The sequence below is a fragment of the Hevea brasiliensis genome, chromosome 7, assembly GCF_030052815.1.
Source record: "Hevea brasiliensis isolate MT/VB/25A 57/8 chromosome 7, ASM3005281v1, whole genome shotgun sequence".
NCBI lineage: Eukaryota > Viridiplantae > Streptophyta > Magnoliopsida > Malpighiales > Euphorbiaceae > Hevea > Hevea brasiliensis.
In genome coordinates this window covers 98,288,380-98,307,328 of record NC_079499.1, presented here as the reverse complement: position 1 = coordinate 98,307,328, position 18,949 = coordinate 98,288,380, and the positions used below count along the sequence as shown (strand labels likewise).

General features: G+C 41.2%; 1 pseudogene; it reads right to left on the bottom strand.

Annotated features, from left to right (window-relative positions):
* Positions 1-16,399: 16,399 nt before the first annotated feature.
* On the bottom strand, positions 16,400-18,217 carry LOC110634802 (L-type lectin-domain containing receptor kinase IX.1-like; annotated as a pseudogene).
* Positions 18,218-18,949: the final 732 nt, after the last annotated feature.

Genomic DNA, 18,949 nt, shown 5'->3' with positions numbered 1-18,949 from the left:
ACATAAGCGCTGGCCTCCCTTGTCACCGCTTCTTCTTCTTTCGCTTTGAGCTCCTCAGTGAGGTGAGCAACTTCACCGGCCCGAAGCACCTGAACTTCTTCAAGAACATGAGCTCGCTCGGCTAGAACATGAGCTCGCTCGGCCAGCTTATCCTCGTAGAACTTCATCCGCCCCTCAATTTCAGATATGTAGTTCTGAGCAGATGAGAGTTGGGATCGGAGGGAAGCCACTTCATGACCCATCTTCTCGACCTCCTTACCCAGGCGATGAGCCTTCTCCCGGACAATGTGCTGGTTCACCAAGCACTCCATGTTTAGGCTCATAGATCGGGTCAGGATGTCATCAAGATTGTCCGGGGATAGCCTATCCCGATCCTCCCGAAGGCAGATGGAGGACCCCAAGACCTTGGCAAAACCCGGGTTCTCTCAACCCGTGCGGTTCTTCTCCAGCGAGTGGATCAAGATTTGGGCACCGTGGGAAAGAGTCCTTACAAGAGGTTGGGAAGGACCCCCTTCCGCACTCGAAGCGACTAGAGCAGGTGGAGGCAATTTTTCTTGGCGAGGAGGAGATCGGACCACTTCTATGACCGGCGGTCCAGAGGGTTGAGACGAGCCTCCTTGCATCTCCCTAGGATCATGACTGGGCGTTTGAAGCATCTCGGAACGCTTCATCTCTCGCACTTTACGGGAGACCTCCCTCTTCCGCTTTCGGCTCTCCTTGGAAGCTTCGCCGCTTGCCATACCTGCACAAAGAAGAGGTCAGTGAGATCGCTAAGGTCCAAAGATCTGAGATATAGAAAATACCGATGCCGAGGTCAGAGAGCTGAAGCCCGCGATCTTCGCCAGTGATCAACTCCATTGTCCAGTGATGCAGTTCGGCAGTCACTGCATCCAAACAAGAGAACTTCTCTCTAGCCGCCTGATCTTTTAGCTCCATCACCATCAAGCCTTCTTCCCTATTTAGGGTGATGCGTTTCGGAAGTAAGGGGCCCTAGTGTAGCCAGCTGCGAGGGAAGCCCTCAAAGCCGTTCGAAATTTTGCTCTTCAGAATGAAGAAGCGATTCTTCCAATTCTTCAAGGAGGAGGGCAGATCGGTAAAAAGCCCACAATGTGGCTTCGCCTGGAAGAACCAATACTCGTCGTCCTTTCGACGAGTTAATTTATGTAGTCTGGCAAATACCTTAGCTGTAGGACGGAGTCCCTTAGCTCGGTAGAGGTCTCTAAAGGCTACTAGGATCCGCCACGAGTTCGGGTGAACTTGGGAGATGCAAACTTGGTGAAATTTTAAAACTTCCTTGAAGAAGTCATCAAGGGGGAACCGTAGCCTGGCCTTCAATTGTTCTTCATATACCATGATCATATCGTTCTCCTCGAAGAAATGATCGGCACGAAGATCGCCGTGACACATAATCAGCTCGTATGAATCAGGCCGGATGTTGTACTCCTGGCTGAACGACTGCAGGGCGGTTTCTTGCAGGATTGATGGTAGCTCGTCCATGGGAAGATTTTCTCTCCCTGAAGAATGTACATGCCTTGATGGTGCTGCTTGCCCCTGAGCTGGAACGGAGACCCTAGGAGGTTCAGGTCGCACGCTTGGTCCGACCACCTCCACTTCATCAGATGACCACGAGATCTGAACGGAAGGGGGGCTTGCCGCTCTCTGACCCTCGGCGCCGCTCATTTTCGAAGGAAATAGAGAATTTAAACTAAAAGGAGGATCAAAACCCTTACCGGAGCTTGATCGGTGTCAGAAGAACTTGAAAAATCGAGAGAATTTTGGAATCACTCGCGGGATGCTGAAAATGACATAAGAGAGCAACTGGCTGACCCATCCCTTATTTATACCCGTCTAAGCATTTAATGCTCACAGTGTTCCAGGCGGTGCATCGGTTAGTGGGATTCCCCAGCTTTTCTGACACATCTCACGAATATTCCAGAAATTCCATAATAAAAGGGATCGGCTAGTTACAGATCGGTGAATTAAGGCGGATCGGTTAAGGGTTGTTCAGTTAGGAACCGGATCGGATAAACACATCAGAGATCGGAAAATAATCAATGCAGTAATAATAAAAATGATAGTTGTCAAAATAAAATTTTATTTCCGAAAAGGTCGGATTATATCATTTGGGCGATCTCTAGGGATCGGATTACATTAAAGGTCGGATTACATCATTTGGGCGATCTCTAGAGATCGGATTATATTAAAAGTCAAATTACATCATTTGGGCGATCTCTAGATATCGACAGTACATCCCATCTAACAAAGACCTATGTCAAAGCCTAGTCTCGTGGCTGAATCAAAAGATGTGGATAGATGTACAGCTCAGATGGGGGGATTATGACTCTCATGAAGATGAGAGAGGTCGTCATCAATGTTATTGCCCGGAACCGAGCTGCTGTCAGGACGCCCAATGTGGTGAGAAGCCGAATGAACTTCAAGGGGTAGTCACCAATGTTAAAGGGAATATTAGCAGTCTTCTCGCCCGAAATCAATTCGCCGATTATATCGGTCGAACGATTCGAGATCGACACGATCGAAGTCCTTGATCCAGGTCGGCAAATTAGTCCGGTTCTCCCACTATCATCAAATGAGGTTATCATAATTTCCCGATCACCGGGATCGTAAATTTTCAGTCAGGGAATGAAAAGGACAATCGAAAAAAGATCAAAGGCCACTATCATGGCCAGGACTATTACCGGAGCAGTTAGAACAAGAAATGTGAGAAGGAAAAGGAGAAAATCAAATGCGGAGGGCTTTCCCATTGAAGGTATATATATAGGGAAAATTTGAGCATTTATTGCGAGCAGAAAACGAAGCAGATGCCTCGAAAATCGAAGGAATAAATGCTTTGACTGAACCGGACCGGATGAAGGAGAAGATCGGAGTTGGAGAGGTCGGAAGAGGGGAGCCCGGCATGAGAGAGCGAAAAAAGGATCGTGTTAGAAAGATCGGAAAGGAGGGGAGGTCGGAAAACAAAGGGAATAAGACAACTTCCGCTAACTGTCGTCATAATCAGAGCCGAGGTAGTTAAAGCGTCGTAGACGAAATCTCCACCGCAGGCCCCAAAATCGCCCGCATTACTGACATGTGCCAGAGTATGTCATGACAATGCTGTACATCCCAATCTCTACCGTTGATCTTACTTGTAAGGACGAGCCCGGAGCCCTTGGATCAAAGAAGAAGACGACAAGACCAGCACCTTTCACGCCCAGCCCTTGGATCGCCCTTGACAAGAAAATTTTGGGCCGTCAGATTAGAAGAGAGAAAGGACAAATATTCTGAAAGGGATCTCAGCCGTTTGTTCTGATTCTCTTTAATTCCCGAGCCTCAGATCATGTTCTTTAAAATCCTAACCTTCCATCTCCCTCAAAATAAATCCTGACCCTTCATGGAGAGCACCCGGTTCCTATAAATACCTGTATGAAAACTGTTCAAGGGGGACGAAAAAAAAAGGGTAGTGACTATAGCGGAAGGACTCTGAAACTTAATTCAGTTCGTTACTCTGCTATTTTTGAGCTTTCATAAGAAAAAACTTTTGAAACTAGTTTTCTGAAGTATTTTCTTGCAAAGGGATTTTTGAATACTGAAACTCTCCATTTTCAGTTCATTCATTATCCTGTGACATTCTCACTTTCTGTCTTTGTTATCTTTATTTTCACTTCCGTTGTCCAAGCTCAACTTCATTCAAACTCGGTTATTATTTTGACCTGACTGCATTTTAGCAAAGTATCCCTCATTTCAAGGTGAACCTTAGTCCTCAGGCTATCAGCCCGCAGTCCTGTCACGTTTTGTGATTCCGTAGTTAGTTCAGTAGATTCGGCTCCCTACAGGTGAGTGCTTCATCAAGTGCTCGTTTTATTTTACGTAGTTCCTTTATTTTTATGTTCATAATTTTCACCAAGTTTATATTGCGTTAAAAAACACGGAGGAGGTTATTCTCGAGTTTGCTTCTTTGTTAATCAGTCCATTCTTTTGTTAATCTTTGTTACTTCTAAATGTAAGCGTCCTAATCTCGAGTAGCGTATAAGTGGTTGGATAAAATGTAGGAAACTGTATCTTAAGAGTCTCTTTAAAATAATAAAGGGTCTGAATAATAAGTCAGGAAAATAGTAGAGTCGAATCACTAGAATAACACAAAAGACGATTGGGTAAGGCGTCACAAGGCGAAGTAAAACCAAACCTTAGATAAGAGCATGGGACAGGTCAGGTATTGCTTGCCAAAAGGTGCTGTTAAGGCGACTACATAGGAGGTCGGTAAAATTCGGTCTGGTATCCCCTGTCTAGTCATGAGGTATCAATGAGTTAAAAGAAGCCTTATTCCGGTCCCCGGCATCTTTGAATGCCAGAACCCTTAGTCTTAGGCTCTTGTGATGTGTAGCTGTAATCAAATTTTGAGAGGTCAGAACAGTCCTTATCCGACTCCCATTAAAATAAAAGAGATCGGAGGAGAGTTCTTATCCGATTCTCACCTAAAATTTTTAATAAATATTTAAAAGAGATCGGAGGAGAGTTCTTATCTGATCCTCTATCCATAATTTTAATAAATATTTAAAAGAGATCGGAAGAGAGTTCTTATCCGATTCTCAATCCAAAAATTTCTAATTTTAACCTAAAAGAGATCGGAGGAGAGTTCTTATCCGATCCTCAGTCCATAATTTTAACAAATATTTAAAAGAGATCAGAGGAGAGTTCTTATCCGATTCTCAATAAAAAAAAAAAAAAAAAAAAAAAAAAAAAAAAACTCTAATTTTAACTTAAAAGAGATTAGAGGAGAGTTCTTATCCGATCTCTAATCAAAATTTTAATTTAAAAGAGATCAGAGGAGAGTTCTTATCCGATTCTCAAATCGAATTCTAACAAATATGCAAAATGACCCCTTAAACAAAACTGATACGCAACAGTAACTCACTAAGGGTCGACTCATTTATTTATGTATCTGGGTAACTCGAATTGGTAAAAAATAAAATATTCCCTTTTACCAAGAGGATTAACATCTCCGTTCAAACCTCCTAACTATTCTAGTTTATAAAGAGCTTGAAGTTAAATCTGCTTACCCTCATTGAGGGACGAGGTGGGGTGCCTAACACCTTCCCCACCCGTTTACGGACCCCGAACCTAGAATCTCTGTTTTTGAAGTGGTTTCATTTTAATTTATTTTTGCAAATGGTTTTCTTTAATTTCCCTCAAAATTAAAGTGGCGACTCCTCACTCTTTCCCACTTCGGTGAGTGTTCGTCCAGGCGACCGCAAATCACCTTGCGACACAGCTGGTTAACATTTTCTTTTAACTCTTGATAGAGAGTGGCTTGTCTTTCTTTCTCCTTCCTTTCTTTAGCACATTCTCTCAGGATATCATTGATAAGCTGTGCCTGCTCCTTTAGTTCAAGCTTCTTCTTTTTCCCCTCTCGTTTATGTTCTTCCATGAGTATTTCTTGGTATTCTACTTTCTCTTGGAGCTTGCTACTCTGTACTTCTGCTTCTTTTATTGTAGCTTGGAGAGAGATCTTTTCCTTTTCCCACCATGTTCCTTGCTTCTCAAATTCTGTCTTTTCGGTCATTGCCTCTTCCCTGAGCCTTCTTACTTTTCTTCTGAGGATCCGCTGTTGGTCCTCCAACTGTCTTATTCGTTCGTGTAATTGCCGATTTTCGGTATCCGCCTTTTGTAGGGTGTCGGCCAAACAAGTGCTAGGTTCTTCTAAAAGGATGTCTCGATGGGGGTTGCTACCTTCGAGTTTGGTCGGATCTACAGTTAGGTGTCCTTGTTCCCTGCCAGCCCTCCATTTAAGGTAATCGTCCGTGGCATTAGGACTTTTAGGCGACCTTTCTATCATAGTGATATTTTCCCAGGATCTGCGAGCTATTTTCAATTCTTCCTCATTATCGAGCTCATGATAGAAATGACCTTGGTGGTATTCTTCAATATTGATTCCGGACTGGGTTGAGCCGAATTGTCTCATTACCAATGCTGGAATGTAACTTGTGTATCCGGTCACTCCGATTAGGGATACTGAATGATTACCCCCTCTGCTGAACAAAATGGGTTGACCTGACGTCCACAATTTCTTCCAACAGTAGTAATGGCTGTTAAAGCTCAGAATCCATTCTTGCCACTGCAGCTCATCCATTGGGCTGATTGATAATCTGGTCATCTTCTCGATAAGGGGCTGGTCAAGGTACCAAGTTAAACCCTTTGACATGTGACTGATAATCCAGAGGTGCAACAATTGAGAGCAGCACTTGATGGATCCCCTGCCTTGTTGTCTGCAGTAAGTAAGAGTCAATAAAGTCTCTGCTAGAATTGCCGGTATTGGGTTGACCTTCTGTTTCTCTACTGCCCAGAACATTTCTGCTACACTGCAGGTTATAATTCCTGAAGGCCTAGGGAACAAGATTAGGCCATAGATCCCCAAAGCAAGTGCCAATGAAGCTTGCTCCCATTGTTCATCCTGGATATATCGATCCAACCATTTCTTGAGGTAGGTCCAATACCATCCATGCGTGTTTCCTTTGACAATTTCTCTCGCCTTTGCTTCTTTTGGGGGAATTCCCAACATATGTGCGAACCGTTTCCAGGTCTGCCTATGTTCAAGGTGTAGGTAGATTTGATTCTGCACCACGTAAGGAATTTCTAGCAATGCCTGATATTCTTCCATAGTGGGGGTAGTATCGATATCGTTGAAGGAGAACACCCCATACTTGGGATTCCAAACCGACAGCATGGCCTTTAATACTGGGACTTGGACCTTGACTCGTATCAAGGTCGCAATCCTCCCATATTTTTCCTCAAATCGTGCCTTGACCTGATCGGGAAACGACCTCCAACCATTAGATAGACCCTCAAAACCGTTCATTCTGACCTCAACTTTGCTTAGGTCCAATGGAGGTAACAAACTAGTACGTGCCTTGGTGACATCACTTCGTGGGGGCACTGAACTATGAGGCAGTTCGGACCACGGTTTAGCGTTCTGTTCTGGTCTAACAACTTCTTCTGCCGACTGACTCGAGGATGCCATGTCAAAAATGATGCTTATTCTTTTACAGACTTTAATTCGGTGATGCCTGTAGGGAAAACTTGCTAGCAGGATAAATTTAGGTAATTCGAATTATACTGTTGGCAGAGGGACACCTACACATTTATCAAAGTAGGGAAGTGTGTAGGTCCTCTTAACAGAATGATCTAAAATTACCTTCAAAAATAAGAACACAAATTAAATAGGGTAAGAGCAAGTGTGCCCCTTTTGTCCTAAAATAGGGAGAGTCCTGTACCGGATGGGTGCTACCTAATTGGATAGTTCTATCTTATGAGGTAGTTTGCTATGGCTTCCAGCTAATGTGATAGTTTAGCTCAAGGTCTAATTGTCTAAAAGCCACAGGTTTCCAGATTGCCCCTACTGCAAATAGTAGAGTCCCATTCTATCCTTATGATACTAACGGGAGAGTTCCACGGGTATCACAGTGAATAGAACAAGTTTCAATATGAGCAGAAGCTTTCACGGATACTAACGGGGTAAAACCCACGGGTACCGCTACATGACTCCCTCCTATTTCTTAAAAGGGCAAGAAAGCCCGGGTATAGGGCTGGAGTGTGTGAGGACATTGTGTGAGTGTTCAGTGTGTGAAGGGACACCTTTACCTCTTCCCAGTATGGGGGAATTTTTTCCTTTTCCCTTTTTAGACGAAGAGTGCTGTGGGGGATAAAATAATCAAGATAAGCAAACTGGTTAGCAAAAGTAACAATAATCAACATATGGAATTTTGCAAATTTAGCCCACCTAACTACTGTCTGAGCATAAAATTAAATCTGCCTTTGGACCTCTAAACCGGGGTTAAGGTGATAAAAGGTAAAAGTCCCCAGTGGAGTCGCCAAGCTGTTGCAAGGTATTTTGCAGTCGCCTGGACGGACACTCACCAAAGTGGGAAAGAGTGAGGAGTCGCCACTTTAATTTTGAGGGAAATTAAAGAAAACCATTCGTGAAAATAAATTAAAATGAAACCACTTCAAAAATAGAGATTCTAGGTTCGGGGTCCGTATACGGCCGGGGAAGGTGTTAGGCACCCTGCCTCGTCCCTCTTTGAGGGCAAGCAGATTTAACATTATGCTCTTTATAAATTGAAATCGATAGTTAGGGGAGTTAGGATAAAGATGTTAATCCCCTTGGTAAGAGGGGATATTTAATTTTTCACTGTTTAGGGTTATCCTAAATACATAAGTACAGGAGACGACCTTTAGTGAGTTGGTGTTGTGTAGCGTTTTTTGGTTTAAGGGATTACTTTGCGTATTGTGTTGTTTGAATTCAAGAGAGTCCGGGTATAAACCTCCCCCGGTCTCTGGGGGTGAACTATTTAAAGTTTGGGTAAGGGATCTCGGATAAGAACTCTCCTCCGATCTCCACATTTATTAAAATTTTGGTTGAAAATCGGATAAGAACTCTCCTCCGATCTCTTTAAATAATTATTAGAATTTTTGAATGAAGACCAGATAAGAACTCTCCTCCGATCTCTTTTAATATTTATAATTATGATTGGGAATCGGATAGGAACTCTCCTCCGATCTCTTTTAACATTTATAATTATGATTGGGAATCGGATAAGAACTCTCCTCCGATCTCTTTTAATGTTTATAATTTTGATTGAGAATCGGATAAGAACTCTCCTCCGATCTCTTTTAATATGCAATTTTAGAGTTTTAATAAAGGATCGCGGACAAGAACTCTCCTCCGATCTCCTGTTTTGTTTTTTTGTTTGGATGAGGATCGGGTAAGAACTCTCCCCTGACCTCTTGGGATTTAACTACGATCGTATATCGCAAGGTCCTTAAATTAAGGGTTCTAGCATCCGAAGATGCTGAGAACCCGAATAAGGCTTCTTTTAACTCATTGGTACCTTATAACTAGGTAGGGGATACCAGACTGAATTTCTACTGATCTCCTATGTGATCGCCTTACACGTACCTTTCGCAGGCACAATTCGATCTCTTTCGTTTTGCTAGTCTGAGATTCGGTTTTACTCCGACCCTCACCGTACCTAGTCATCTTCTGAGCTAGTATAGTGGTTCGACTTCATAATTTTCTCTGATTTATTATCCGAACTTTTATTATTTTAAAGAAGCTCTTGTGTTAAGATACAGCTACCAACATTTTATCAAACTACTTATGCATTACTCGTGACCAAAACACCTATATTTGAAGTTAATAAAAGGCTAAAAATAAATAACGTGAACTGATGAACAAAAAGATAAACTCAAGACTACCCTCGTGGAACTTTTTAACACGACATAAACTTGATGAAAAAAAAAATTACGAGCATGAAAACAAAAGAAAAAAATGAAGCTTGATAAAGCAACGGTTCAGGCACTCGCCTGTAGAGAGTTGAATCTATTGAACTAACTATGGAGTCACAAAATATAGTGGAGCTGCGCGGTGATAGCCTGGGGACTAATGTTTGCCTTGAAATGGAGAATACCAAGTTAAAATGCAGTCAAACCGAAATGACAACAACTGGGTGTGAATGAGGTTGAGCTTGGAAAATGAATGTGGAAATAAAGATAATGAAGACAGAACTGAAACTAAGAGAGGGTATCGCAGAGTAGTGAACGAACTGAAAATAAAGAGTTTCAGTATTCAATACCCCTTCAAAGAAAATACTTTAGAAAACTAGTTTCTGAAGTTTTTTCTATTTTTGAAAGCTTAAAAATAGCAGAGTCGCAATACTGAATCAATTTTCAGAGCCTTTCCACTATAATCACCACCCTTTTTCGTCCCTTCTTTCTACAGTTGTCATGCAGGTATTTATAGGGAATGGGTGCTTCCAATGAAGGGTCAGGATTCTCTTTGGGGGAGATGGAAGGTTTGGATTTTAAGGGACATGATCTGACGCTTGAGAATTGAAGAGAATCAAAATAAATGGCTGAGATCCTATTCAGAATATTTGTCCTTTCTCTTTTCTAATCTGACGGTTCATAATCCTCTTATCAAGGGAGATCTAAGGGCCGGGAATAAAAGGCGTCAGTCTTGTCGTCTTCTCTTTGATCCAAGGGCTCTGGGCTTGTCCTTACAAGTAAGATCAACGGTGGAGATCGGAATGTACAGGACTGTCATGACATACTCTGGCACCTGTCAGCAATGTGGGCGATTCTGCAGATGAGGCGTGAGGTGGAGATTTGATCTCGTCTGCAACGCTTTAACTACCTCGGCTCTGATGATTATGATAGTTATTGGGAGTTGTCTTATTCTCTATTTGTTTTTCGATCTCCTATCCCTTCCGACCTTTCCAAAACAATCTTTTTCCGATCTCTCATGCCTGGCCCCTCTCCCGATCTCTCCCATTCCAGAGTCTTCTCCTTTATCCGGGCCTGTGCAGTCAAGGCATTTATTCCTTCAGTTTCTGAAGCGTCCGCTTCGTTTTCTGCTAGCAATAAATGCTCAGACCTTCTCTATATATACCTTCAACGGGAAATCCTTCCGCATTTCATTTTCTCCTCTTTTTTTCTCACTTCTGCTGTTCTAATTTCTCCGATAACATTCTGGCCATGGTGACTGCTTTTGATCTTTTTTTGACTATTCTTTTTATTCCTGGACTGAAAATTTTCGATCCCAGCGATCGGAGAACCATGATAACCTCATCTGATGACAGTGAGAGAACCGGACTAATTTACCAACCTAGATCGAGGACATCAATCGTGTCGATCTCGAGTCGTTCAACCGATATAATCGACGAACTGATTTCGGGCGAGAAGACTGCTAATATTCCTTTTAACATCGGTGAGTGCCCTTTGAAGTTCATTTGGCTCCTCACCACATCGGGCGTCCCGACTGCAGCTCAGTTCTGGTCGATGACAGTGGCGATGACTCTTCATCCTCATGAGAGTCATAGTCACTCCATCTGAGCTGTACATCTATCCGCTGTCTATGGCTGGCTTTCCGATCGGACACATCTTTTGATTCAGCCACGAGACTAGGCTTTGACATAGGTCTTTACTTGGTAGGATGTATCGCTGATCTCTAGAGATCGCCCAAAAGATGTAATATGACCTTTAATGTAATCCGATCTCTTGAGATCGCCCAAATGATGTAATCTGACCTTTAAGAAATGAAATTTTATTTTGACAATTATCATTTCATTATTATTGCATTGGTTATTTTTCGATCTCTAATGTGTTCATCCGATCCGATTTCTAACTGAATAGCCCTTAGCTGATCTGTAATTCTAAACATCTAACTTAATCCGCCGATCTTTAACCAGCCGATCTTCCCTTATTTAATTATGGAGCTTCTGGAAATTTTGTGGGACGTGTTAGAAAAGCTAGCGAATCCCACTAACCGATGCGCCGCTTGGGACACTGTGAGCATTAAATGCTCAGATGGGTATAAATAGGGGATGGGTCAATCAGTTGCTCCCTTATGTCATTTTCAGCATCTCGCGAGCGATTCCAAAATTCTCTCATTTTTTAAGTTCTTCCGACACCGATCATACTCCGGTAAGGGTTTTGATCTTTCTTTTAGTTTAAATTTTCTCTTTTCTTTGAAAATGAGTGGCGCTGAGGGTCAGAGAGTGGCGAGCCCCCCTTCATTTCATGTCTCGTGGTCGTCAGACGAAGTCAAAGTGGTCGGACCGAGCAGGTGATCTGGACCTCCTACGACCTCTGTTTCAGCCAGGGGTCAAGTGGCACCCTTAAGGCAAACGCATACTTCAGGGAGAGAAAACCTTTCCATGGACGAACTGCCGTCAATCCTTCAAGAAACTGATCTGCAGTCGTTTAGCCAAGAATATAACCTTCGGACTGATTCATACGAACTTATCAGGTGTCATGGCGATCTCCGAGCTGATCACTTCTTCCAAGAAAATGATATGATCATGGTATACGAAGAGCAATTAAAAGTCGGGCTGCGGTTACCTCTTAATGACTTCTTCAAGGAAGTTCTGAAATTCCACCAAGTATGCATAGCCCAAGTACACCCAAACTCATGGCGGATCCTAGTAGCCTTCAGAGGCCTCTGTCGAGCTAAGGGACTCAGTCCTACAGCGAAGGTGTTCGCCGAGCTATATAGGCTAACTCATTGAAAGGACGATGAGTACTGGTTCTTTCAGGCGAAACCGCATTGTGGGCTCTTTACCGACCTACCCTCCTCCCTGAAGAATTGGAAGAATCGCTTCTTTATTCTGAGGAGCAAGATTCCGAATGATTTTGAGGGTTTCCCACGTAGCTGGCTGCATCTGGGCCCCTCACTTCTGAAGCGCATCACCTTGAATAGGGAAGAGGGCATAATGGTGATGGAGCTGAAAGATCAGGCAGCCACTCAGAAGTTCTCCTGTTTAGATGCAGTGACGGCTGAACTGCATCGTTGGACAATGTAGCTGATTACCGGCGAAGAACGCGGGCTTCAGCTCTCTGACCTCGGCCTCGGTACTTTCTATATCTCTGATCTCTGGGCCTTAGCAAACTCACTAACTTTTCCTTTGTACAGGTATGGAGAGCGGCGAGGCTTCCAAGGAGAGCCGAAAGCGAAAGAGAGAGGTCTCCAGAAAGGTGCGGGAGATGAAACGCGCTGAGGCTTCTCAGATGCCCAGGCATGATTCAGTGGAGATGCAAGGAGGCTCGTCTCGGCCCTCAGGACAGCCGGTTCTTGAAATAGAAGTGGTTCGGTCTCCTCCTCGACATGAAGAGCCGCCACCACCTCCACCAGTTGCTTCAAATGCGGAAGGGGGTCCTTCCCAACCTCTTGTGAGGACCCTTTCCCGCGGCGCTCAAGTCCTGATCCACTCCATGGAGAAGAACTGCACTGTTCGAGAGAATCCGGGCTTGGCTAAGGTTTTGGGGGCCTCCATCTGCCTTCAGGAGGATCGGGATAGGCTGCCCCCGAACAGTCTCGATGATATCCTAACACGGACTATGAGCCTGAGCATGGAGAGCTTGGTGAACCAACACATCATCCGGGAAAAGGCTCACCATTTGAGGCAAGAGATCCAGAAGGTGGGTCAGGAAGTGGCTTCAGCCCGAGCCCAACTTTCATCCGCCTAAAACTACAAAGCTGAAATTGAGGGGTGGATGAAGTTCTAAGAGGATAAATTGGCCGAGCAAGCTCATGTTCTTGAAGAAGCTCGGGCACTCCGAGCCGCTGATGTCGCACGCCTCACTGAAGAGCTCAGAGTAAAAGAAGAAGAGGCAGTGACGAGGAAGGCCGGTGCTTATGTGAACGCCCATAGGGATCTTTTGGCCGAGCTCAAGAAGCGTTATCCCAAGGAGGACTTTTCCTGGATGGTGGATCAGGCTCCCCAAGACGAAGAGGATAGCGAGGAGGAGGCTGAGGGTGATAGAGAGGGTGAGCAAAATGTAGAACAGGCTGGGGGTGATCCTCCAGCCGAATGACTTGTATATATTCTTACTTTGAAATGAAGTTCTTTCTTTTGTTCAATGACTTGATGAGATCGGAAAGTATCTAAGTTGCATAAGCTCCTGATTATCTGAACATATTAGAACAACTTGAAAGCAATTATTAATCTATGTAAGAGAGATCGGTAAAACATTATAAACATCAGATCGGCCTAAACCGAGAACAAACACTGAACGGAACTTAAGATTATTAAAATTGAAAACCTGATTTGAACACTTAAGATCGGAAGCACCATTAAGCCGAATTAAAACCTTAACTTTATTGAACAACTATCTACAATATTTATGAAAGGGGGATCGGATGGCATGAAGACCTAATGTTGGTTCGATTTCACTTGACAAGAGATCAGAAATGTGATTGACTAGCTAGGAAACTTGGTAATTGATTTGAGAGATCGGTAAGGATTTAAATGATATGGAGACTTAGCATTGGTTCGATTCCTTTTGAAGAGAGATCGAAAATGTGATTGACTGGCAAAGAGAGATTGGAAATGAATTGAACGACATGGAGACTTGGTGTTGGGGATCGACTTCAAAGTCTATTGATTTTCGCGCCGGGGGGGGGGGGGGGGGTGTCGGCCAAAATATGGTGTCGACAATCGCTATTAAATTCAACACTTCCAACATATGCTGTTGCACCTCCTTCATAGATTATGCTCGTGTCACGGGTGTCGAAGCGTGTTTTTTGAAAGGAGATTGAAGAAGCAGGAGGAAGAATTATAACAAGGAGGTGGAGTACAAGCTTTGCAAGTTCCAGAAAGAGGCCATGGTGAGTGTATCTCTACAAAGAGACAGGATCAATTAACAGAGGTAAAGCACCAAAAATGTTATATAATGGTGCCAGAATTAATCATTTCCAGGATTGTGAAGTTACAAGTTCCAATCCTAATCAAAATTCAATAAAAAATAAAATAAAAAATTAAAGGGTGCCAGAATTAGTAAAAAAACTTGACGCTTACTTTTCAACTACCGATTACCTAGTGTATGTTTGACAGAAGCACCATTGAAAGGGATCTAAATGCTATAAAAATTAAAAAAAGGATATTTAATTAGCATAGGGAAGTAGAAAAGGGAAGGAGAGGAAGCAGAGAGGTAAACGTTGTCTCTGTACATGGTAGAAAGAAGTAATCATACTGACACTCAGAGATTGAGAGGAAATTGAATCACAAAAAAAGACGCATGAAGCGGAAGAAGCGGTTGATCATGCAACATTGGTCATTCATCTTTTTAAATCTATCGAAGCATAACAGGATATAATTCCAATATCCCTCGATATTAACCATAGAATTCACCGTTTCTAATCTGTCATTATCACCAATACATCCACATGAGAAATGGAAGATACATTCGTTCCCTTACAAACTACGCCAAATTGCTGCTAGTGCTATGTTTCAGCAATAACTTGCCAAAAAAAAAGGACAAATAATCCATTGATAGCCCATCTGGCTTGACAATATAACGCCATCATCTTGCTTGACTTGATAATTTGTGAAGAAAACTAGGACTGAGCAATAAGTAGTTATTTTAAATAGTTTAATTCCATACCTACATATATCTCACTTGATAAACCCATATTCAACTGAGTTCTTATTTTATATATATATATATATTTCCATTAGTTGGGCAAAACTGGGGAACAACAAGCCTTTCACAATGCCACAGACAATTGTAGTCCTAAAAATATTTGATAAACAATATATATTTTTAAACGGATTCGTTGCAGTATCCATAATTTTTTTTGTTGTTGCTTCGCAATTGACATAAATTCCTATGTTGAATCATTGTTTTTTCAAAAAAATAATAATAAATCAAATAAAAAAGAGATCCATAATAAGAAGTGAATAAACCTAAGGTGACAACTCAAATTAATATTTGATAAATAATTAAGTTCGTTAATTTCAATAATTAGATTTTTAGGTTCAATAACACAAAAATCATATGGCAAAAATAAAAAGATGAAAAATACATAACGGCCAACCTTAACCGTTACTTCCGTCTGTAATTCTTCCCAATAAAAAAAATGCATTTTTGGTCCATTAAAACGTGGGTCTAACCCATTCAAATTGTTCATATATGAAGTAAAAGTTTCCCTCAAAGCCCATTTAATATCAAGGGGCCCAATCGAAAATCGACCAGTAGATAGATGATTTGCACTCGTATTTGTAAAATCAGCAAATTATTGAATACAACAAAAGTATTAAAATAATATTTTTTTAACTATAAAAAATTAATTATTCTTAAAATGAGACTCATGTTTTTCAGAGAAAGGTGTATATGCACCTAATGATCTCCTCTTAAAGTGTAAATAACGTATGTAACACAACACTCCTCTTTGATACTGACACAAGCACTCAGCAAATTATACAATGTATTGATATGCTGATTATTGAAAGAAAATAATTGCTCCTTAAATTTAAAAATGTAAGATTGATAACTTTATAAATTAAGATGCATAAGTACAAGCAACGTATAATAATTTATCCACTGCACATTAGTTCTGCAATGTGTAAAAAATTAATTTTACAAAAATTACATAATATTGATATTATAAAGGTGAATTGTAATATTTTACTATATATTTTGCATTTAAATTTACGGTTGAATGAGGCTTTGACAAAAGATTTTGGCATGACAATTTTATTAATCCATACTTCCATAAGCACATAGAAAAATCATTTAATCACCCTATTTTGTACAGTTATTATTAAACTAATTTTCTTATATTGCTTTATATATGCTCAACGCGTTTTAGATCATAGGTAAGTTGGACCTAATTTCCTCAATTGTTGGCAGACAATTTGTTGTGGTCCTTTATTAGTAGAGTCATCTTGAACCTAAAGTATCAACTAAATATATTGATGATGACAACGATTTATATTTTGATTTGGTAGCAATAAGTTACATCTCCAACCGTTTTAAAGGAACTCGTCTCAGAAAGACAATAAAATGTGCCCCACCAGCAGCAAATTGATAATTAATTTAACATTGAAATGGAATATATATATATTAAAGACCAATTACGTTGTTGAAGGCTTCACATGATGACATCTGAAATTATTGGAAACATTAATTGCTCTATTGTTCTCTTCTATCCATGACAGGAACACTGTGAAAGACAAACTGGGGTTGTAGCGACACCCTGAGAAACTGAAACATGTTTAATTGAGTTGGTTTGCTAGAGACTACAGAAGCCATAAATGTTCAGGGATCCAATCCTAGGCTGGAATCAGTTAGGAAGTGATCACCTGAGCTCACAGATGGGGACGGTGCACGAAACATAGGCACAGGCATCTTAGCAGGTAGATTTGGGAGTGGAGCCTCGAAATTCAAAACTTGAATTGCTTGTCTCATTGATGGCCTTAAATTCTGATCGGGGCGAGCAAACCATAATCCAACAATTATCAAACACTCCACCTGTTTCTCTTCATAATCCATGTGAAGTTTCTTGTCAGCAGCCAAATGAAGCTTCCCATGTCCATAAAGTTCCCCAATCCACTCTACCGAATTCATTTCGTTCTCTTGTTCAGTATGATCAATTGCCCTTCTTCCACTGGCAATCTCTAACGCAACCACTCCAAAGCTGTACACATCAGATTCCTTGCTAGCTCTTCTTGTGCTTTTATATTCTGGAGCTAAGTAACCTAGAGTTCCTCCTAATCCAGTTGTTTGGGGACCAATTTCATGGTCTGTGAACCGAGCTAACCCAAAGTCACCCAGCTTAGCATTAAAATTAGAGTCTAGCATTACATTGCTGGATTTGACATCTCGGTGAACCACACACTGCTCCCACTCTTCATGAAGGTAGAGCAATGTTGAGGCCAACCCAAGAGATATCTTGTATCTCACAGGCCATTTAAGAGGAGTCCTCTTGCCAAAGAGGTGAAAAACTAGACTACCATTTGTCATGAATTCATAAACAAGTAGAAACTCACCTCTATCATGGCACCAACCCAAGAGTTGAGCCAGATTCCGGTGTCTCAATTGGCCAATGGTTTTCACCTCACTAATATGCTCCTTTTTACCTTGTCTAGATTCTCTTGAAACTTTCTTCACAGCAATTGCCAAATCCATATCAATTAAGTATCCCTTGGAAACAGCACCCTCCTTTCCCCAGCATCCTTTCTTCCGAGAAGTTATTGGTAGCTGAAACGAGATCTTCATAAGAAAACCTTCTTGGTCCAGCTCTTCTTTCAAGGTCTTCATTGATTGACGTCAAGTTCCTTTCCTCCCCTTTTTTCCTTGCCATCATCTGTTTCTTCCTCCGACTCCTGAAAGAAATCAAAATTCCTACGATCGTCCCACCAACTAGAACACATGCTGAAACTCCAACACCAACTATTATTCTGGTCCTCTTTGAACTGTTTCCATTTTTTCCCTGGAAATTCAAACTAGAATTGATTTCCCAGGATTGAAGTTGGTGTGTTCTCCGTATTGACCTGTAGCAGCTGAAAACCCAATATTAACCCATTCCGGCAAAACCTCCTTCAGATCAATTATGTAAAACAAACTAGTATTCTCCTGAGGATTGGAGGTTTTCTTATAAGTCCAAAATACGCTCATTTTTAGTTGTTGCATTGTAAGTAACCCATACATCAGCGGTATCTCCACTGTGAAAGCTTGCGTTTCCAGGCAGTATGCACAGCTGAAGCAAGAGAGTTGTTGTTGATCCCTACATGCTCAACCAGAGGCTTGGGATCCTATTCTTCATTTCCAAATGAATCGAGCTCCACTATAACGATTTGGTTCTGAGACGAATCCATAGTGGAGGTGTTAAACAAGTGATGTGTCCCAACCGCAAGTTCACGAGGAGGGTCGTCAAGTAGTATAGAAAAAGATATCGTTCCCATGGAGAGTTGTGTTTTCAATTGAATTTTTGATGTAAAATAAAATATGTAAAAATTGTATTTTAATCAAATTAATAAAAGAAATTTAGGAATTTGAAGCATAAGGTATGAAAATGAAAAAAACTAAATTCAAACAATAACTAATTTAATAATTTGCAAAATAAAGAAATTGATAATATTAATAATGAAAATTAATAAAATGAGATTAAACTAAATACTCAAAAGTAAAATTCCAAGCAATAATTGATAAAAGACAATTCTAGAATTAAGGGTTCATATTTAAGTCATTTTGGGATTTTCCCTAGCTATCCCAATCTATGAAATTTATGGGTTTAAAGGAGATTAATTCTAAAATTCTTTGAAAACTCTTTCGAGTGAGACAAAGAGTGTCTTAATTAACTTAATCCTACTTTCGTGTAATTAAAATTAACCAAGACTCATTAGGCTCTTTAATCAATATATTAAAACCCTCTTAACCCTTAGTCTATTTCTATATCTAAGTTAATTAAATCCAATTGCTTGATTAACTATCACTTGGTTTTCTCCTTTCGGTGCTTCAACCAAAGATTAATAACATAACTTAATGGGGCCCTTCATTAAGCATGTGAATAAGCACACAAGAAATGAATTAAACCTCATAAATTTCATTAAATTGGGACTAACCCAGTTCAAATCCACAAAAATAACTAAAATATTACATCCCTTATTCCAGAATC